The sequence below is a fragment of the Microtus oregoni genome, unplaced genomic scaffold (genome assembly GCF_018167655.1).
Source record: "Microtus oregoni isolate MIOR12 unplaced genomic scaffold, Mior012 000020F_ref0000438, whole genome shotgun sequence".
NCBI lineage: Eukaryota > Metazoa > Chordata > Mammalia > Rodentia > Cricetidae > Microtus > Microtus oregoni.
Genome location: NW_024543079.1, coordinates 22,451,802 through 22,465,439, shown reverse-complemented (window position 1 = coordinate 22,465,439; position 13,638 = coordinate 22,451,802). Strand labels below are relative to the sequence as shown.

General features: G+C 42.7%; 1 protein-coding gene across 1 annotated transcript in view; it reads left to right on the top strand.

Annotated features, from left to right (window-relative positions):
• Cfap61 (cilia and flagella associated protein 61) overlaps positions 1-13,638 on the top strand; it is a 275,906-nt gene that overhangs the window by 51,818 nt on the left and 210,450 nt on the right. The window lies entirely within an intron of this gene.

Genomic DNA, 13,638 nt, shown 5'->3' with positions numbered 1-13,638 from the left:
ATCTTGTCTCAGGATCCTCCCAATGGCCTCAGTAACAAGTTAAAGAACAAAAATTTATTTCCCAGTTCCAAGGCCTCAAGTCCTCCGAGATCAAGGTGTCTCAGCAGGTTTCTTCTGTGGTCTCTCTCCTTGGCTTGCCAATGGCCATCTTCTTCCTATGCCTTCATATGGTGGTGTCCGTCCTGTCCCCACTCCTCCTCCCTTCACCCGCTATTGGTCCATGTTCAGTGTCTTCTTCTTACAAGGGCACAGTTCATAGTAGAATAGGGCTCACCTTAGCACCTTCATTTAACCTATTAAATGCTGAGTACATTCCACCCAACCAGGTGTGTCCCACTGCCTCTTCTTAGACCCCATCATATAAAGCCCTGCAGGCTGTAGCCAGGGCACTGTACGGGCTGCTGCTGTGGGTTCCCTGTCTACCTGACCAGTCTCCAGCTCCAGTTCTTATCATCAGCATCTGGGTCCCTTTCTCCCCCTGCCTTCTATTTCCCTAGGGTCTGGCGGTATGGTTCTCTGCTGCCTCATGGCCAAGGCTGCTAGGCTATGACCATAGTAAACCTGGCGGTGGCTGCGGTTGGCTGCTCTATGCAATGTGTATACAAGTTTAATATGTCAGCTGAAATTTATTTCCCTAAGAATTCATTCTCTCTCTCTCTCTCATTTTAAATGACTTGTAGTGTTCTGGCTTGAACCCAGAGCTCTGTGCACAGCAGGCAAATGCTCAGTCATTGAGCTGTTGAACCTCCAGTCCTAAATTCTGTCCTTTTAAAAAGTTTATTTATTTATTATTGTTAGTTTTTTTGCCAGCGAATAGCATCTTTGTATATGAAGGTTAATAATAACAATGACAACAACAACAATAATGTTACTGTCATCTCCAAGGCTTTAATTACTGCTTCCAACTTCTATTTTCTGGAATAATGTACGTGACAGCGACACATAGAAATGTCTAGAAAACAAGCAAATGGTACCGGACCTGTGCGTGGGCCAAGGTGTCCTCAAGATGGACAGACAGTTCAGGCTCTTGCAAGAGGATCTTGGGGTTACATCTTCAGGTTTTGTAACAGACCAGGAGGAATACTAGGTAGAGCTTAAATCTAGAACTAAGCAGCCAGGGGCAGCGCCCCAAGCCCGCTGGGTGGCCCTTTGGGTTATTTAGCAAAAACCTGTTACTGATTTTCTATCTTCATTCCAGCGCTGCCTTCTAAGCCCTTTGCAGGATTTCAAAACCAATGGCGGCCACAAACGATGGCAGCTGCTTAAGAATCCATTATTTTTAGAGAGAGCAAGATGAAGGCGGTCTGCATTCCACTCCCCCTTTCAGCCCGGGGAGCAAACCTGCCATAGGACTCGGCCAGCCGCGCTCTCCAGCGGTCGGGTTCATTTCACAATGGCAGAAGCACAAACGCTTTGATACGGGGCCTGGAGGTCTTTGAAAAGGAGAGTGGCTTTATTTATATTCCTTATGATCATTATGTGCTGGGATTATTTTCCCAGTAGGTGATGTCTCTTTTGCCCATATTTATGAAGCAGGGGAGCAAAGCATTTAATGAATTTCAAGAGTGTATTTGACTGTAAAACACATCTCAGTATATTCACATGTAAATAACCCTTTGATTTGTTCTCTCTGGTGACCTTTCTTCTTTGGGGGCTACATCACAGTTTGTTGTTGTTTTCCATTTTCAAATGGGAGGCTGGATGATAATAATGAAAGATTATGCAAAAAAATCCATGTTTAAAATAATGTTGATATGCCACTTGTGCTGGGGATAATTACAGTAATTTGGCCATTACACTATATGGAGGCAGGAGTTGGTTGGTAGCAAACACAGCAATGGGGGTGATTCAAGGGATTTTCCTCCCAACTGGCTGTTTGATCCTGCTGACTTTTCTCTTGAAAATCAATTGCTCTCTATGAATACTCTGAATTCCCCCTTGATTAAATTGGCTGTCAGTGGGCTGCACCCATTACGTGGGGGTCGCCCCCGAGTTCGCTCTGCCCACAAATGTGTTTTTATTTTGACAACTCTTAAACTATCATGGACCGAATTTAATCTGAGCAAAGAAGCAGAGGAAGTAATTTACTAAAAACACAGTCTTGGTACATGGCAGCAAACAAAGGGAAAGGCAGTGCTGTGCATGCCCGGCGTGAAGCCAGCTCTTCTGTGCTTGGGCCACCAGCCTTCTCCCCTTGTAGCTGGCTTGATCTCTAGTGTTTTCTGACCTCCAGGGCCACATGGATCACTCAGCCAAAGACCTGAGAGAGGCACCCGCAAGCCTCTTTATCTCCTCATGGGTCTTAATAAACTGTATCTTTTGGAATCAGACTTAAAAATTTTGATATTTTTTTTTCTTGAAAAGGACCACTAGTATTGAAGGTGGAAAAAAATTATTAGCATGGCTGGGGTATAGTTTTATGAGTGTGTGAGTGTGTGTGTGTGTGTATTTAACTCCATAAGGAAAGATATTATTATTTTTTTATTGATTGCTGATTTAAGTCTATGAAAAATATTTGGCAGTCAAGAGAAAAACAAGCATCACAAAACTAGTTCTACAAAAATGTGTTTTGTAGTAGTTATGGAAAAGTACTCAGCTTCTCTTAGACAGAAATGCCCTGGCAATACACAAACCCGGGCCTCACAGCAAAATAATAAAAGATAGCTTATTCTGGAGCTAAAGATGAGTGTCCATGGCTCAGGGACACAGACTACTCCAAACAGGCTGGCCTGATGTAGTAACAGCTTCATGAAGCCTTCACAGTAACAGAACGACGAAAGTTATGAATAAAAGTATTTTCAGATACATTGGTGGCAACATCAGGTGGGTAGGGTACGGTGATGTGGGTTACTCAGTGATGTGGATCAGATGTTCTGTGATGCCATCCTTGGCCTTTGGGCTAGTCAAAGCTAAGGGATCTGATTTGTCCATTCTTAAATGGGTTTACCCGAGAGTCACAAGGATGTTCGATCAAACATAGAGATGAATGAATGTCAAGTGTTTTTGCAGGAGGAGGAACTAGAAATAGGTCCAGATAATTTGGTTCCAAACCTGCAAGGTTCCAGCTCTTTTTATCACAGAAGAAGCAACCTAAAATGGATGGAGGTGGGTGGGAGTTAGTTTAGATGCAGCATCTCTTCTTTCAAATGTTAGCACTAGGAGGCTGAGTCACCGTGTTTCCTGTAAGGAGAGCCATTTTCTTTTCCGGCTGAGAAGTTGCTTCAGCTGCGTCCCAGGCTGATTTCTTAGATCCTTCTGTATTGGCTTCACCCTTACTCTTCATTTGGAATCAGTTATTCTTATTTCACTCTCCTCATGGAATTTCAGCTCTGCCCAGGATGGCACCACTGGTAATTACAGCCCTTGAGGTCTTCTTGGCTGCTCACTGGTCCTTCTGGCCTGTGCTGGCTTCTGCCTGTGCTGGTTGCTGCTCCGTGGACCTCTTAGGCAAATGCTCTCCTTAGACTTTTTGCCTAGATGCTTGTGGGGACTCGGCTTCCAGGAGAGTTTTCTTTTTCCATGTTACCGTTATTTCCTTTCTTCAAGCCATCCATCTTTTTACCTCTTCCTTCAATTAGACTTTTCTGTCTAATGGCCTTTTCAACCTCACTTTTAGAACAGCCCCTAAATTTTCAGGGTTTCTTTTGGATTTATTAATTCCTGATATTATTTATATAGCCTCTGTTCTCCCAATTGATTTGAATCCATTTTGTCCTTTCTAGTGTAGTTGCCTTAGTTATCCATTTTGATTTTTTATTGTTTTAAAAATAAAACACTTAGGGCTGGAGAGATGGCTTGGTGCTAGAGAGCACTTCTGCTCTTGCAGAGGACATGGGTTTGGTGCCTGGAACTCACATGACAGCTCACAACCATCTGTAACTTCAGTTCGGGAGATCCAACACCCTCTTCTGGCCTCCCCAGCACTGCACATACGTGGTACTTACACATACTTGCAGGCAAAACACTCATACACATAAAATAAAAAAATAAATTTTTAAAACTTTTTTTTAAAAATTACTGTGGTGTCAGTCCTTAGAAGATAAAATAAAAGCATTTATTGCCAAGAAAATCCTTTCTATTAGTAATTCAGGGTCTGAGTGGTTGAGGGCCTTCAAATTAACTGGCAATAGCCTGAGGACTATGGGGATCAGATAGGCATTGGAATATTCCTCCAGAGTGGTAAGTAACTCATTATATTGCAAGAGGTAAAGGTGGATTTAGTTACTATGATTCTACAGAATAATTTGAAGTCAGGTATTGTAGTACCACAAACATAACTGTTTGCTCAGGATTTTTTTTTTAATTTGGGCCCTTTTATGCTTCCTTTAGAATTTTAGGGCATTTTGTCTTATTTTTATAAAAAATGTCACTGGAATTTTGATGTAGATTGCATTTAATTTGCAGATTACTTAAAAAAAAACGAGGTCATTTACAATGATATCTAGTTCTGCCAGTTCATAACCATGGGTTGCCTTTCAGAATTTCTTCAAGTTTTCTTCGTGTTTTGTACGTTTCAATAAAGTTTTTCATCCTTAGGTTTATTTTGAAATATTTTCTTTTTCTTTTCCTTTTTTCTCCTCCTCTCTCTCTGGTGTATGCATGTGTATACACGTATGTTCAGAAGTGGATGTTGTCTTCCTCCGTGGCTCTTCATGTTTTGTTTTGTTTTGTTTTTGAGACGGCAGTTCTCTCTGAAGTTGGAGCTCACCAATTAGCTAGGCCCTGCCTCTCCTGACTTTACCTTTTGTCACTAGGGTGACAGACACTGTCACTGACATCTCCCAAGTGTCTATTTATTCTTATTTTTTAAGGTTTTTGTTAATGGGATTATTCTCCTCAGTACTTTTTCATTTTTGGTGTTCATTATTGATCTATTAGGAAAATTCACTGAATTATGAATGTTGAATTTTGTCTTCTATTACTTTGGTATACTTATCAGGCCTAAAGTCTTGTGCTTTAATCTTTAGGGTCTTCTGAGCATTTGATAATGTCATCTGCAAATGAGGATAATGTGACTTCTTCCTTCCTTCCCTGTTTGCATCCCGTTTATTTCTCTCTCTTGCATTATTGCATTGGTTAAAATGTCCAGGGCCATATCAAATTGAAGTCATGAGAGTGAACATCCTTCCCTTGTTCTCAACTTCAGAGGAAGTGTTTTTGGATTTTACACATTCATATGATACTTGCTATGAATTTATTTTATATATTATTTACTATGCTGTTATGGTCTTTCTGTATCTTATTTCTTCAAAGGTTAATCATGGAAAGGTGTTAAGCTTTGCCAAAGGCATTTTTCTGGAACTGTGTAGATGATCGTGTGATTTTGGCTTTGGTTTTATGTGTTGTGTGGACATTTTTATTGAACCAAACTGTATCCCTAGAATGAAGCCAACTTGATTGTGAGAGTTAATATTTTAAATATGTTATCACATTTTGTTTTGCAAATATTTTATTGAATCATAATCATTAAGATATTCGTCTTTAACTTTCTCGTATGTGTTTTATTAAAATCGTATCTGATTTTGGTGTCAATGTAATTGTTGTTTATAGAATTAATTTAGAGCATTCTTCCTTTTCTACCTTACAGAATACTTAGAAGAGCGTTAATGTTACATCTTTAATGTTCTTGAATGACTAAGAAGTGAATCAATCTGGTCCTAGATTTTTTTTCCTTTGGATGGAGACTTTTTTATTATTGTATCGATCTGTAAAATATTACTAATTTCTGTTCTAATGTTTATCATTTCCTTCTGAATTGGGGTTTGGATTGTTTCTGGTTTTCTAAGACCTTGAGATGCATCTTAGATTTATATTTTTGAGATATCTTTGTTTTTTTAATGACATTTGTTTGCTTATTTACCATGAGTGGGGGGCAGTATGCGTGTTTGCACACGTGTGGAGGTTAGAGGACAGCTTGCAGGAGCCACTTCTCTCTTATCGTGCGGGCCGTAAGGATTGAATGCAAGTCGTTGGCCTTGGCTGCTCTGCATTTACTGCCTGAGTTATCTTAGTTAGTCAGACTGCATAAGACATCAGATTCTGATTTTATTTTAATGTAGACATTAATATCTATACACTTCTCTCTTATAATTGCTTTTGCTCTGTCCCACAGATTTTGTTATAGTGTTTACATTTTCATTTTATTGTAGGAAGTCTTTAAGTCTATATTTTTTAATATCTCAATAATTGTTCTAAAGTATATTATTCCATCTCTATGTGTTTGCATAATTTCTCTTGCTGTTGGTTTCTAGGGCTTTTTCCTATTGTGATCTGACAGAATGTAAGCAGTTATTTCAATTGTTACTTGTGTGCTGTGCTGGTTTGAATGAGATCAGCTCTTTTGGCTCATAGATTTGAATACTTGGTCCCCAGTTGGTAGAACTGTTTGGAAAGGATTAGGAGTATGAGTCTGGCCTTGTTGGAGGAGATATGTCACAAGAGGAGAGCTTTGAGGTTTCAAAAAACTTGTGCCATCCCCAGTCTCCTTCCCTCCCTCTCCTTCCCTACGATTCCCTCCCTCCCCTGTCTCTGCCTTCTCCTTGTGGATCAAGATCTTAGCTACTCCTGCTATCATATCTTCCTTCTGCTGCCACCATGGATATAACCCTTGAAACCACAAGCCCAAATTAAACAATTTTCTTTTATAAGTTGCTTTTGTAATAGTGTTTCATATGGCAATAGAAAAGTAACTAGTGTACCTGCAGATGTCTATGGAGTCTGAAGCTCCCTTGTGGATCTGTGGCTGCTCTCTTGGTGGGAACAGAGTACTGATTAGTGTATTGCATGGCTCTTTATGTCTAGGTTAGAAACGTTTACTTTGTGAAATTGTGAAAGTACAGTTGTCTTCTTGATATATTTTCCCCTTTATCAATATTTCCCCTCTTTTTCCCTCCCCTCCTCCCTTCTTTCCCCATCCTCTACCCGCTGCTGCTTCTCTTCTCCATTGCTAACCCAGGAGAGCCTTGAACTTGCTATGTAGCTAAGGGTGACATTAAAGTTCTGATCCTCCTTCGCCTCCCAATCCTGTGTTTCCTTGGTACCTTCAGAGGGTGTCAGAATCTCTGGAACTGGGGTTACAGACAGTTGTGAACTACTAGGTGGATACTGGGAATTGGACCTGGATCTTCTGCAAGAGCAACAGGTACTCTTAACCTCTGGACCATCTCTCTGAACTCTAAATATAAATATTTTTAAAGATTCAATTATTGTCTCCATGAGGGTTGTTGTGTAGGCAAAAGTAAAAGGTCCCTGCTTCCATAAATCCGCACTTCTTCCTATGGCTCTCTGTGCTCTGCACCCCTTGGATAGAGCACAGGCTATGAGATGTTTCCTGGTTGGTTGGGTACTTTTTTTCTTTGTTTCTGTGTTGCTTACTACTCAGGCAGTGAGCGTGGTTTGGGTGGGCACAGAATCTGGTTGGAATAACTTTGTTCCCCTGCTCACTAGTGCAGGGAACCAAAGTTCCCTAGGCTAAAGTCTACTCCAGACAGATTCACTCCATGTTAGCTGCAGGCCCGGTGACTATTTCGGGTGCCCCCTGAAGCCCTCACCTAGAGCAGGGCACACACTACTATCCAGGAGGTGCAGCTGCGTTGATGCTTTCTACCACATGCAATTATGGTTTCTTGAGGCTGGAACCATCGCAGTAGGAGTAAAGAGCTCACGAAGAGAGACACTGTACCCCTTCTTTTGACTATCAGGCTGTGGAAACAATAGACCCCATGAATTGGAATTTTCCCAGGAGTCTCATGCTGGGAGGAAGAAAAGGCTAAAGCCTAGTGTCAGGCAGAAGAATTTGTTTCTCCCCTCCCCCCACATAAAGGGACACAGGCACAGGGACACTGACAAGGACACAGACTGGAACACAAATACAGACATGGATACACACACACAATAAATAAACGAATCAATAAAATGAAAGAAAAAGGCAACTAGAGAGATTTTATAACAACGAAGCTGTACTCATAAAACGCCAACAATATGATCACCTAAACAAGACCTGCACAGGGACAGTTGGTATGTCAGTGTGGACAGGGAGGTCTCACAGGGCTCCACTACTGGCAGCCAATGGCTGCTCAGAAACTACTTTTTCAGGGACAAGCTTCCTAGGGGGGGCTGTCTGATCCCAAGTGGTCGGCCCTGAAAACACAGGTACATACAAGCGTAGACTACACAGACTCAGAAGGTTGTATAAATGTGTGTGTGTCCCTACACATGGATGTATATATGTAACAACAATACTTGAAGAAGAGGTCATGGATTTGAGAGGGAGGGGGGAACAAGAGGAATTGGGGTGAAGGAGCAGGAGGGGTGGGAATGATATAAAATACAGTATTCCTGTTTGAAATTCTCAGCAACAACAAAAGTAAGAGCAAGCCAGTCAGCTGCATTCCTCCATGGTTTCTGTTTGAGTTTCTGCCTTGGCTTCCATTGATGAACTGCAATTGGGACATGCAGAGCAAACGAGTCCCTCCAAATAAAGGGATTTCACCCAGTTCTTACATGTCAGATCACTTTGCCACTGGAGCCCAACAGTGAGACAGTGATGAATGGGACCCCATCTTGAGCAGACTGCTTAGTTACATCTTCCTCTTGCCCTCTATTTAAACCCAAGCCTCACGTCAGTACCTGAAAGATGGACTTGGAGCCACTGGACCCCTTTGTTCCTTCCTAGTGTGGCCACATTGGATACACCTCTTTCTTCACTTTTCACTATTACTTCTCTCTTATTGGCTTACTGAGGATGAGTGGCTGAACCTACCTTCCTAAGTTAGGTAACCAGGCCAGTCCCTGGATATAACTGCATGTATCACATCAGTCCTGACTCTCTTTAGTGGCCATCACACCCTCCTGATGTGGGGTGTCCTTTTACAGATCTGTTGCTTTTATTGGTTGATAAATAAAACTGTTTTGGCCAATGGCTTAGCAGAGAAAAGTCACTAGGGAAATCCAAACAGAGATGTGGAGAGAAAGTAGGCGGAGCCAAGCAGCCGGCAAGCAGCCATGGAAACAAGATGTGTAGAAAATGATCCTACTGCACGTACTGGCTTTGTGGGAGCCTAGGCAGTTTGGATGCTCACCTTATGAGACCTGGATAGAGGTGGGCAGTCCTTGGGCTTCCCACAGGTCAGGGAACCCTGATTGCTCTTCGAGCAGATGAGGGAGGGGGACTGGATCGGGGGAGGGGGAGGGAAATGGGAAGCGGTTGTGGGGACGAGGCAGAAATCCTTAATAAATAAATAAATTTAAATAAAAAAAAAAGAAAATGAGGTAATGTCACGGCCACGTGGCAATAATAGACTAATAGAAATGGTTTAATTTATGATGTAAGAGCTAGCTAGAAATATGCCTGAGCCATCGACCAAACAGTGTAGTTAATATAGTTTCTGTGTGATTATTTGAGTATGAGCGGCTGGGAAACAAAAGCACAGTCTGCTTACACCCTCTGGTGTTAAAGGTAAAGAGATCTGGATTCTGTACTGTGTCTCCAACCCGGATCCCGCTGCATGTATGTTTCTGTGATATTGCTTCAGTGGGGGTTGGATGGCATGTCGCTGGACCACATGGTAGATGATGGCTTGGATACTGTGACAAAATTGGCTTTGAGTTACAAGAGAAGAAAACTGTTATCCAGAGAAGCAAGCTTGAGTATGACCTCAAAGCTGCCTGCCCGTACAGCGCTGTGCCGTCACCCTGGGGCATGCGGAGTACTTTTCCAGCGCCAGCACGCCATGCAGCTCCCAGATCAGCTAAGCTCAGCCTGCCTTTCTGTAGTGCTTCCGTTTCTGTGCCCATTTTGCTCACTGCCTCTTCCTCCTTCGCTTCCTGTCACTCCTCCCTGCAGATGGGTTGTGCCGCCTGCCCAAAGTGAACAGGTTCCAGCTAGTCCTGTCTTCTGATAACCAGACTTTCTGTATAACTATTTATGTGTCCCCTCAAACACCCACCTTGCTGAGAAGCTGTTTTCCAGTTGATTCCAAACCACAGAGACACAAGGAAGTGGTTGCTGCTTGCTTCTAAGCTGCCGTTGTCTTCTCTCTCATTAATTTTTAACTCTTTCTGTAAGATGAAAGAGCAAATCCTTTCCTGGGGGCCTCTGGGATACTCCTGGTCTGTGATAGCTGAACTCACACTTTCAGGGGATAGGGGTTGTCAGTCTTCTCCCCAAATGGAATCGCCTTCAGAGGTGTGGGCCGAAGAAGCTGTGTCTGCAGGACACTCTGATCATCTAAATAGTGCTAATTCCTGTTGGTCGTTATTGTCCAGATGTCTGCATCATCGGGGTGTTTCTCTTTCCACACTTAGAGCTGCGAATCTTCCATGTGGCAATGCCTTGCCTGTGTCTCATAAGCTATTTGCAATATTCTCATCATTGCTATTTTAGGAATAATTCTTGCTTGTAGTAGTAATCTCTGATTTGAGCTGAAATTTATTTGGGGAAGCCATTTGGTTGCCAGTTGGTACGGTTATCATCGTGTGTCTGCTCTCTTGTCTTTAACTCTCAGTTTGGGGTATTGTCTAGAAGAATAGCCTGTGTCCTTTCTACCTGGAGTCTGAATGAACGTCTCAACCCTAAAGAAGGGTTTTCCACCTGCAAGGCCATGGAACTAATCTTCCAAGCCTTCTAATCATTTCAAACAGATTTTTAAACCTCTGGAATGTAATCTTTATCTACAGTTAATTTGGAGATCCACTAGGAAATAGGTGCTAAAAATTTCTTTTTACTAACATGGCTAGTCAACAGTACTGTATAGCTTATTCCTTTTTTACGAGTTTGAAATATTATCATCAACACTAGTCAGGATTTCATGTCTGGCTGTATATTTTTAGTCCATTATTTTCTATTCATTCCTCAACAATCCTCTGCTTTAAAGATTGGCTTTATAGAATGTCTTACTATAGGAAGTTTGAGCTATTCTTCTATTCCTTTGAAAGTATTGCTCACCAACTCTTTCTCCATCTTTACTATTTAAGGGTTGCCTTATTTCCTTGTATAGAAACAGTTATAGGATTTTTGATAGTTATTTAAAATGAATGTAAAAGCACATACTATTTCTTTCAAAAGCCTTCAAAATATGTTATGTTGCATTCTCTGTGTAATATTCATCTTAGAAACAGCAGGGTGGACCCAACGGCTAGTGGAACCTAAAGCGTATAGAAGCTTCTCTATAGGTAGTCATCATTACGAACGCAGCATTGGACGCTGTGCTTTGGGAGGGGCCTGTACCAGGGAGGTACTTGAACCTCTAGTTTAATTAGCCTGTGGTAAAGCCACTTCAGATAAGTAATATCACCCAGAGAACGCCATAGAAAATTGTGTCTCCCCCTCTGCTGGAATAATCTGCTGTTAGTGACACCGACACCGCTTACGTGGTGGAAGCAATAAAATAACAAAGTTGTCGCCGGGGTTATGTTTTCGGTAGAGTGTCACATAATACCACAGCCTTGACTTTTCCGAGATAGCATGTCACATTTGATGGCCTCAGGGCACATTGTGAACATTAACTAATTAAACCTCACAAAACCCGAGAGACTTTGGGAAGGGAGATGTAACATCACCTTGCCCAGTTCTGAAATGCGGCCACCTCTGGGGACAATGGTGGCAGCTGCTTAATAATAAGCTTCAACACCTCACAACAGTTTAGCTAAGACAATTAGTCATTGTCGTTGGTAATTGTCTTGTGAGCGTTAGACTAGCAAATGGTTAAGTCGCCAGCATCATTAGTTCACTCTAAATCTGATCCATTCTTTAAATAGTTTTAGAAATTTTATTCTAATTGTAAAAAATATACGCATAGAATAGGTCGTGTTCTTGGGTTTTCTTTTAGATCTCTTCTTCAGTTTGGAACTTAAAATAAGAACTACCATTTAAAAAACAGAGTGTAGCTTAAAACAGGGAGCAAAACTAATCAATAGTACTAATCAGTAGTAGTCAGAAATAGGTGTGTTGACTCCTCAGGGAGGTGAGGGAAACTTCTAGGTCTTGGAAATGTTTTGCTTGTTCACATCAGTAGGTGAATTCTCCTTCACATAGAAGAGACCACTGTAGAAGCTGGTTGACTTCAGCACCTTTCTGTGTTTTGCGGCCAGGTGAATTAGCCTGGGAGAGCCAGACTTGTCATCATGGACATGCTAGGAAGCCCAGGCACAGAACATACTCAAGGACTAGAGACACCACGGGTTTTCCTTTCCTCGAAGCGTCTTTCTTCAGAAGGATTCTGTCTTTTCTCGGGACACTCCTTCATGGCCAGTGAGCTCCATTTCACGTCTGGATATGAGTCTCTCTCATCAGTGCCTTCAGCATTATCACTCTTAAAAACCCGCCTTGGGCATCTAATTTTTCTCTTAGATGCACATTGTATTTCACTCACCCACGTCTTTGTTAAAAAGTCTCAGAAGACCTCCGTGGTCCAGTGCTTGGGTTGAGCAGTGTCTGTCGGAGTCATCCTAGTGCTGGATGTAGAGAGACAAGCTAGCCAGAAGCAGAAGCAGAGAGAATCATGAGCTCTGCCTGGCTCTGCAATGTCTGATGGGATAGTTAAAGATAGGAAGGCAGAGCAGCTTCCTCACACTGACTGCGTGTCTGGGCCATTCAGAGGGCCCAGAGGGCCTCATGCCCACAAGCAGAGTGTCTGTGCTGCTCTGAGCTGGGACCCATCAGAGGAGATAGATGCCACTGCTGAGCTCCCTCAGTGGAGTGGGCCCTAGGCAAGGGAGAAGGTGAATATCCCTACTGTCATAATCTTTCCCCAGTTGCTCTGCTAAGGCATGGATGACCTGGAGGTGGGAAGGAGGGGAGGGGAGGGGAAGGGAGAGAAAGCAGAGAGAGGGAGAGTCTGAGTGGGAGAAGGCCTTTGCATGGGAAATGGGCCATTTTTCCATTGTAATTCTTATGGATTAAGCATGTGAAGAATATCCAGATGATTTGCTTTGCAGAGCATATTATAACAGCTCAGCCCCAGCTCTTCTCAGTAGAAAATAGAAAAGGGAGCCGGCATGTGTGCACGCAGCTGTAATTCCAGTATTCTGGACACTGAGGCAGGAAGAATGTGAGTTCAAAGCTAGCCTGGGTTGCATAGCAAGATCCTGGCAAAGGATTAGAGACAGGGAGAAAGGGCAGTGGGGTTGGGGGTAGAAGGTGGGAAAGGAGGAAGAGACTAGGGAAAGGATAAGAGGGAAGAGATGCTAATGCCAGTGTCACGGGGAGACCTTAAGTTTATGGTATTTCCCAAGAGAACCTGCCCTTTTCCCAGTCTTTAGCATTCAGAGGGCACTGTATAGTAAATTGTGGTGTTTGTTTGTGTTTTCTAATTCAGTACTGTTTCAAAGCCTGCCATCCAGGAGGGTGATGGTTGCTTAGAAACTTCAAAGGAACCTGACATCAAAGGAGACTGCTACCCAGAGCTTGGCCGAGGCTGGGGGGCTCCTCCATGTCAGGCACATGCCCTCTGTGTGATTTCATCTGCACTGCTTCCCTGGGGCAGCATGGCCTCATCTTCTTCATGCGGACAAGTCAGAGACGGGCTGAAGAGGAGCTCGCCTAGCACCCGAGTGTCAGTGCGAGGATCAGAGTGGGTAGCGCTTTTTCAGGTGCTCTTCTCTGGAATGGACACCTGCAGAGCCACCATTACTTGAAAA